The sequence below is a fragment of the Apostichopus japonicus genome, chromosome 7 (genome assembly GCF_037975245.1).
Source record: "Apostichopus japonicus isolate 1M-3 chromosome 7, ASM3797524v1, whole genome shotgun sequence".
In the NCBI taxonomy this organism is placed as follows: domain Eukaryota; kingdom Metazoa; phylum Echinodermata; class Holothuroidea; order Aspidochirotida; family Stichopodidae; genus Apostichopus; species Apostichopus japonicus.
Window position 1 is genome coordinate 7971962 of NC_092567.1, and position 9219 is coordinate 7981180.

The 9219-nt window shown below is 36.9% G+C and overlaps 2 protein-coding genes across 8 annotated transcripts in view; one reads left to right on the forward strand and one right to left on the reverse strand.

The window, feature by feature from the left end:
* The window catches only part of LOC139970030 (uncharacterized), a 407172-nt gene that overhangs the window by 208059 nt on the left and 189894 nt on the right, over positions 1 to 9219 (forward strand). The gene's annotated exons all lie outside the window — the stretch shown is intronic.
* LOC139970086 (uncharacterized) overlaps positions 1 to 9219 on the reverse strand; it is a 343535-nt gene that overhangs the window by 180635 nt on the left and 153681 nt on the right. The gene's annotated exons all lie outside the window — the stretch shown is intronic.

Sequence of the window (9219 nt, forward strand, 5' to 3'; positions counted from 1 at the left end):
ATTGTGACATCAGCTGCATGGTCACCTGACATTAACTTATTATACACACCATACACACCATGTATGCAAATCAACACATTATACATACAATGCATGCCAATCAATCCAGTATAACTACATTACTCACATGCACATATTAGCACAACTTTTGTACAAGTCACGCCACCCCGCCAACACCTCATCTCCCCCCCCCCTGAAGCAAAGAAAAAAGAGAAAGTCACTTAGTTATTGGATTTTATGGTTAAAATAAATAATATAGCACATATAAGTAACTAGTCAACGAACAATCATAGCATATTCTGATATCGAAATATGGAATACTGTTACATTTAAAAATCACCAATGAAGAAAAATCATTATGAAACAAAGATTGGCATAAGGGGAAGAGTGTTACAAAAGAATGGTTTAGTGTAATATATTTATTCAATGAATAATATAATGGATAAAATCAAGTAAATCAATATATTTGTTTACACTGATACAGTATTTCATGGTGGGATCAATAACATTTTTGTTTGGGGCTAACAAGGTGAATAGGCTTTGGTTATTCAATGCACCAAACATACACAGCAATACAGCAGCATGTCAGTGAAATGTTCACAGAAAGATTGTAGCTTGTAGCAAAGCACCATACCAATGTACCAAGAATTAGAAAAGAAGGATATGTGGTGCATTTCAAACAAAATGAAAATTAATAAAGTGACCTGTATATGTAATATCTTGTTAACCAAAGAGGAGCACCTACATCTCTGGTTCTGATAAATCGCATTTCCTTTGGTATTAGTCTGTCAATACTGTAAGTCATATTAAAACAGTTTGTGCTTTCATTTGTCATAATTTGGAGGAAGGGTGAAAGGGAAGGCTGGTTTAAGGTCTAATTGATGCCCTATGGTATCATGTCACAAAATGGGCTCTACCCCAGGAGATTGACCACCTTTTTGCAGTGGGGGGATGTTATCCAGAAGAGGGGTGAAGGGGAGGGCTGTGCCCCATTCTTTAAGATATTTGTAAAAATGAAGGGTACATAGATTCAAACATGTGCTATGTTTTGTCACTCTTGAAACAATCTTGAAGATTTATCAACTGTGTATCTTGTACTGCATATATGGATGTTATATCCTCATATACTGTACTTTAAAATTTATTGTAAAAATATTCTCTCTAGAAGTGAGGGATCACCCCTTTCCTCTTGATTTTATCCTGGTGATTTAAGTCAACACGAATATTACATAGTTGCAACCCTACTGTACCCTCTGTCTCGATTTGATTTTTGGGTGGGTGGGGTGGGCCGGGGGACAGGGCATTAGGCCTACATCCATGCTAGGGAGGGGTCAGTCATCATTAATACTACAATTGTGTGATACAACTTTAAATCTTGCAAATGTATACAACATTAAAAGTGTGCATTTTAGAAAAATGTCCTGTGAGCAATGAAAAGGGTTAAAGAGTAAAATGTTACTTACTGTAGGTCCATCTAGGATACAGTAGCAGTGAACATAGCACCTTGTTGCTTCATGTATATTCAAAAGTTACTTAAAAACTATGACGACTGGTAATACTAGTTATATGGAGATGAAAGATCTAAAGATAGCAATGCTGGTAGCAGATACCGGGAGAATCCCTAATTCATTCAATCTCATCTGATTTTATTATATTATTGGTTTAAAACAATACCAAGATTACATGTGGCAATGCACATCATAACTTCAAAGACTTGATACTTCAAATTTCTCAATTTATAACACATTATTGATCAGACCAAGGTACACACTAGAAAAACTTTGCTTGTCCGGCGTGTGGGCAATCCTTATTTTCTACAGAAGTTGAAGTTTTCTGATGAACTGTTAAGTTAGGTATCTATCGGTAGCTGTCCCCACTTTAGAGAAATCTTCCATCCACAAATGCATAATACAAAAGAGGAATTGTGTTTAGTCAAGTTTTGTTAGCTCTACACAATTAAACAAGTAGATTTAAAAAAAAGGGCACTTGATGTTATTTATAGAGCTGATTAGGCAAGCTGTCTTCACCTACATATGGTCTGTAGATTTGACCAAGGTGTCCAACACAACCCATTACCATTTCACAAACTGACTGTTGAGAAATGATAATGTAAAGACTCACCAGACACTCATCCACAGAGGAAGTTATTTCATAAATGATGTGTTCCCACTTGACTTTTTCTTTTATTTTCCTGGAGGAAATGTACCAAAGAAATGTTGATAACTGTATTACCTGGAGGTTTAAGAGAAAATACAACATAACTCTTCTTTCCATTCTCTAGATTTATCAAGGTGAAAATTCATCACGTCTTTGATCCTTTTTGTGACAGACATCAATGCCTTTCCTTGTGTCTTATAAATAAGTATGAATATTTGTATAGCTGTATTCTCAGGGCAGCATATATATTGTTTTATATTTCTGTTTTTATTTTTGATTATGTTGAACTGACATACAGATAGCTAACAGCACAGGACTAATATCATTATTAAAAGCACCTTTGCCTTTATCTTTAAGCTGCCCTTTAGGAATATGTTTTGCATCTGAGGTAATCTATACAGTCAGTTATTTACAACACTTGAAGTGGTATCTGATCAACTCCATGTTACGTCCCAAGAGTTGTGAAGCCCCCCCCCCCCCCCCAATAAAAGACATATTTGGAAAATTGCTGGAATTTTTCTAACAAATTTGTGAGATATCATCCATAGTAATGCAACAGAAAGTAAATGTAGAAAGCACATGTGCTTGAGTTTGCTAGAAATACCTCTTAAATGGCCAGTATTATAACTGAAGTGCAAATAATGTACATCTTAAACAGAACACATTAAGAGAATCCTTCAACACTATTGACCAATGGCTAAGAGCTGAATTCTGAATTACTTTTTACTCTGAGGACATGCATAGGGTCCAGAAGGTTCATGCATGTCTTGTATTACTGACTGACTTACAACATATCCACACATTACAGTAAACCCACTAAAGACTTCCATTTGTAATCCCTTAGTATAAAGCTCATTGACAAATGACATAAAACCTAGATTATCTTCAGATTTAAATTTGACATCAATTTTCTTGGGTTTTAGATGTACTGAGAGGGGAAGGGTAGGAAAGGTTAGGATGGAAAAGTAGAAATGGTTCCTGTTAGTCATTCTACATGGTTCTAACTTAGTGTGGGTTTGGTTCTAACTTAGTGTGTGTATGGGTCTCATTTTGTGTGCAGTGACTATATTTAATTGTTAGGGCACATGCACTTATGAATTAAATTTATTGTTGATGAGCCTGCCATACATTTTACTGGCTATTATTTGTGGAAGTTAGGCTGACAATCCAGAGGAGTCTGGCTGCGCTGTTAAGACTGATTACAACCCTTACCTGCCACCCAACACTATGACACACTGATAAATTAGAAGGGATCAAGTCATCTGAATATTTTGTTCCTTAATTTATGATGGCTACACAAAACAAAAAATGGACCCAGTACACTAAGCACATACACCTCTTTGTGTACTTTTACACAATGGTAAGCAATACAATGTATGACATGTATTGCCTAATATATGGTGTATGTATGTTAGACTGAAGCCATTATCTTCTTCCCTAGGCCCTTAGGGAGTTTGCCGATCAAGCAAGATTCAAAACAATTACTGTTCCACCAGGATTAGGCAGTAACAAAATCACTTTTTACTTCAGAATCAAATCTAATTATAACTACAACCCAGCTTACCAGTTCCAGGGGCGTATCCAGGATTTTCCAATAGGGGGGGGGGGGGCGCCAGGCATGAATGATCGCCGTCCTGGGGGATGGGTCTAAGGGGAGGGGTGTACAATTTTTGCTTTCAAAGAAGGGCTGAAATACAAAATGGTGTCATATGCATGGGCGGCAATCCGTACTTCCGAGTGGGGGGGGAGGGGATATGACCTTGTTGACTATCTAAGCGTAGCGCCACCATGAGTTGGCGCGAAGCGTACAAGAAAATTTTGGGATTAACAAACCCTCTAGATGGCCGGAAACGGCACTTCCCAAGGTTTCCAAGCGGCATATACCCAACTTTAAAATAGGGATGTCATGTCCGAAATATCTCATAATCAGGATCCAAAATACTTTTTTTTTTAATTTCGGGTGTTATTTTGGGGAAATTGCCCGTCAATCTTGTTTCAGGCGCAACGTTAGAATGTTCGAGAGCTCTTTTATATTATTCGATGAAGAAAATGGCCTCATGCAGGCTATTATAGGCCTATACACATGCAATACACAATTACACATAGTTACATTCCTAGGTACCGATTGCTAGGGCATCCAGGTGAAACGTGTATTAAGCATTACCCTGGTAACATGAGATTCTCAGCTGTTCGAGGGAACATGTACGTGTGTAGGCCTACTATATAGGGCCTATATGAATACTATGAGGGTGCATATATGTACTATATCAATACCGTGGGCGCAATAATACATTTTGTTGTTATAGGGCCAATGAAGCCTACAGTCAACTATTTTGCTTTATAAAGACGCTTTATTTGAAAAGATCGCACTGCGTTTATGGTAGGCGAGAAATGAAGCTAAAAAAGAGCCGTACATTAACGAAGATGCATAAATGTAGGCATGAAAATATTCTTATCCCTGGCATTTGGTGGGGGGATATGGTGCATTACATCCCCTCCACCCATTTTCATGGGGGGATATATCCCCCCTCCACCCAGGATCGCCGCCCATGGCCATATGTGATCCATTTTTCGACCTTAATAATAAGCAACATTTCCAGTAAATATGGACACAAAATGCACAATTTAGTATGGCTGGCATGTCATTTAGTGTTTATAGTGATAATACAAACACAATTACCATCTATGTTTCTAAAACTATTATGCCGCCGAACTTCGCCAGAACCTTTTTTTGGCAAACAAAAAATAAAGCATACGGGAGGGGGGGGGGGGTTGAGCGATCACCGACATCTCACATAAAGGTCGTCATCAATTTTTTTTTTTTTTTTTGCTAAACTTTTTTTTTTTTTTGGTGACGGCCAATAGGGGGGCGCGCGCCTGTTGCGCCCCCCCCCTGGATACGCCCCTGAGTTCTGCTATACACTAATTATACACTTACCATTACCATCAGCATATTGTAAACCATTCTGTGCAAGATCCACTCATGTGACCCCCAAAGATCATCTCAAGACTGATTAATCCACATTTACCTAATGAGGAGATAAAGACAAAGACAATAAGAAACATATCTGAACTAGATGTTTAATGCAAACGATAAAATCCCTTGTTTTTGAGTTTGCCTTTTTAATATTTACTCAACAGTTATTCCATTGCTCACAGATACACAAGCTTATGCTAAAATGACTCAATAATTGCAAGTTCATTCATTTTATTGCAAGGCGCTTTTATTTTAAAGTTGAATAATTTTTGGAAATTTATCCATAAAGAAAACAAAAGGCAAAACTTGGTAACATGTTTGCAATCCTATGAATTGGACTAACTTGATCAGCACACATTCTAATTGGTACTTTTAACGTTGTTTGGTGCAGCAGGCCAATGAAGTTGTTCATCTTTGTATGAACACCAAATTTGTAATTCTGTTACTTTGAAGTCAAGCAAAGTTAGGCCTAATTACTGGTCTAGATTGCTTTTGTCAAACTATTGGTATATAAGTGTGAAGCAGAAGCTGCTCTATTACATAAATGTTGTTGTTTTTGCTTTCACAACTTTCCCAGTAACTTAATTTCTAACTTTGCCAATAGATAACAACCTGATGCACCCCCCCCCCCCCCCCTACCCAAACACACTCTTATAACATAATTACTCAATTACAGACTAACTTTAAGAACATAAAAATAATACAAAGTTGCATTAAGGATTTCAGATGACAAAACATGCTGGATCCTACAAGAACTTGTCATATTGTGTTGTACGATCTTCTGTGATAGAATCATACACAGTTGCTTGTCATAGTGCAATATTCAATACCTATCATTATCCATGACAACTATTTAATACAGTATGATGGGATGGGTGGACCTTGTCATAAATTACATAATATCCAATCAACCTGGAGACAGTGTGAACATGAAGCCTTCATTAGCATTATATGCTCACACAGGAATGAAGCTGTTACATTATGAAACAATGGACAATGGAGATGTACTTGGCATCAGAATGTCATCCTCTTGAAACCTACAGTTATGGTACAATTTGTAGAGATGATGCTACAATTTAGAGAAATACTGAACAAAAGAGGTCTCACAGAATCCCTGAGTTTAAGACACAACCTTTAGCAGTATTCTAACTAGATTGTTCATATGTTATGTCTTGGTTTGCAGTAATTGGAATTGATGGGGCTTGGTGGGGGGGGGGGGGGGTGCTGGATGATAGACTTTCCGATGTGGAAATTTTCCTTGAGGGATCATCTGATATGTCATGGAGTAAAAATATCCAGTTAAACAAGTGTATTCTCATGGAGGAGGGGGATGGGTGGATGTGGTAAGAATCAGGTAGTGGACCATGCAATCATTACCCTGCTCATGTAAACTGTACATATTCTTCCAAGAGCTGTAACCCGGATATGAAACTGGTAAATCCCTAATACGGTCTATCTCAGGACTGAATAATTCCAGTTTACCTGATGATGAGAAAAAACAAAATGCATTTGGTCATCAGTTATAATGTTATTATTCATGTAAATTGTCATCACCCGGTCTGCAAGTAGCTGCATTCTACCATGTATCATTGTCAAACACAGAACACAGCTACTATAAACATATGGTATGCTACTGTAGTTTCAAAATAAATTACTCAGTTGTAATTATAATAACAATGTAAAGAAAATAATGTAACTAGAAAACAAATCTATAGACTGTACAAGATGAGTTCAAGGTTTCATAATGCTTCCCACAGTGAATATACAGCTCAACTAATACCAAACTAATTGAAATATAAACAATCATTAATCTGAAATTGAGGCAAGCATTGAATCTTCAATACAAACTAAGTGAAATATGTGATAAAGAATAGTATAATTTATCTTAGGATAAACAAAGACTTAAAAAGTAGTTTCTGGTGACACATTGAATATTCAGTCAAAGTTTAAGTAATACCACTAGCAATCTACAATCTGGGTTATATTCTATTGAGAAACAAGACTTATAATGATACAGCCCTGAAAATAGAATCAAGCCTGAAGAAAATATGATGAAGGATTCTGGTCACATAATTAAGGAACCAATGGTGCACTGTACTGTCTATATGTTGATAAATTTGTAGGATTTCAAAAATGCTGACATTGTTCTATCATTGATTGAGTTAAAGTACATGTTTTTCTATCAGTTGATTTTGATATATATACTGTTATTATATAGCATTTTGTTCTGTGCAGTCTTGGTGTGAGGAGGGTGGTGGGGTTGGGTGGTGGCTACAGTTTTAAGCTAAGTGCCCAGTGAAATATGTGATAAAGAATGATATCCTTTCAACTTTGGACAAACAAAGACTTAATAAAAAGTGGATCTGGTGACACAACTGTGCATGGAACTGTGCCTGGCTCTCAATGTTACTGGTTTTGTGTACACTTTACTTGAATAATGCTTCTTTAGCCTCACAAGATGTGATTGTGAATCTTAGAACTGGTGTGCGATAGTTTTTCAGGAGTTTGAAGAAAAATATCAAAGAATTAAGTGAGAAGCAAAGCCAGCCATCATCTTCAGCTGATATGATAGACATACTTGAGATGAATACCAAAGGTGGAGGTGATTTGCATTACATTTTGAATCATATTTTCTAATATTTAAGCAAATGCGTAAATTAGTCAACTCTACTGTACTACAGTAAATAAACATCATAACAAACAAAGTACATTAAAGTTCAAGAATATATCCATAGTTTTTTGACCTGTGTGTTACCTATCCAAATTAATCCAGGTTTTTGTTTTGTTTGATGGAGTGTTCATTACAAATACCTCTAACTCAAAGCTCAGCAATACAGACTGAGTTGACTTCTTTAATGTTTCTACAGCACTATGGAATATTTAAAATGGTATTTCGAGTTTTTGGTTTAATATGAAGAAAATAAATAACTAAACAGAATACATATTTGTAGGTAACCAAGCTGCTGTCATACAAACCAACAATTTGTCTTCCAGTCTTACCATTCTAGAAGTGTCAGGAGTTCTAGAAGAATTTATTCATTTGAGTCTCAGAAGGCATTTTTTTTAAGCTTGGCAAATAGTAAAATGTACCAGAGGGTGCTTAGGCAGCTCTTGTGTCATGGCTCATTACAATCATACCAGGTACTGGATTAATCCAGCAAGAATCCGATCATTTTAATGACCTTACTAGAGATTAATTCTGTCACTTGCATTCTGAGTGGATGAGTTAAAACTTGTTACAAAATTCGTTTAGTCAGAGTGAATGGAGGTAAAAGAGTATTCCTTGATGTGAGATGCTATCCAAAAAACCTACCAGAGGTTGTTGAAACCTTACTATCACTGTTATATACTAACCATTAATGTGATTCAGGGTCTTAGCTAGCAATGCGTCTCGCCGTCTTTGAGACGGCTAGATCAAAATGAAAGACGGCCGAATTTGAGTGGGACGGCTTTTGAGACGCCAATAGATGGCTCTGTAACTATTAGTTATTTGTATGTACTGCTCAGTCAACGGGCGCCGCACGTTTAAAATGAGGACACAACACTGAAATAATCACTGAAAAAAACCCTGACAGTCGATCCTCTCGTTATAACAGCTTGGAATACAGTCCAGTCAACAACACAATATAAAAACCTACACTCAATAGCCAACCACCTAGCTAGCTAAAAAAAAATTGTTTCGTCGCTTGATCATTTTCGCACACCCGTGTATTTGTATTTATTCTTTCCAAGCTAGGTGTTGTGTATCACGGTACTGTGGAAAGAGTGAGCTAATATTGACAGCTCCTGCGATGTTTTCCTTATATACCTGAAAAGGCAGGAGGGAAAAGTTTTGCGTCGTAGTAACGACCATGCAGTCTGTCTAGTTTCAAAATGGTGCGAAATTTCTGATTAATTTATATTAATGTTATATTCATAGGCGTAGGAGGCGGGGGGCTACAGCCCCCCAACCCAAATTGTTGGTGAAAATTCGGGCAATATGCTGAGAATTTTTCGGGCAACTACTGAAAGAAGAATAATTTGCAATGTGTTTTTCAATTATTTTGGTGAAAATGTGGGTACTAATATGCTGAGAATTTTTCGGG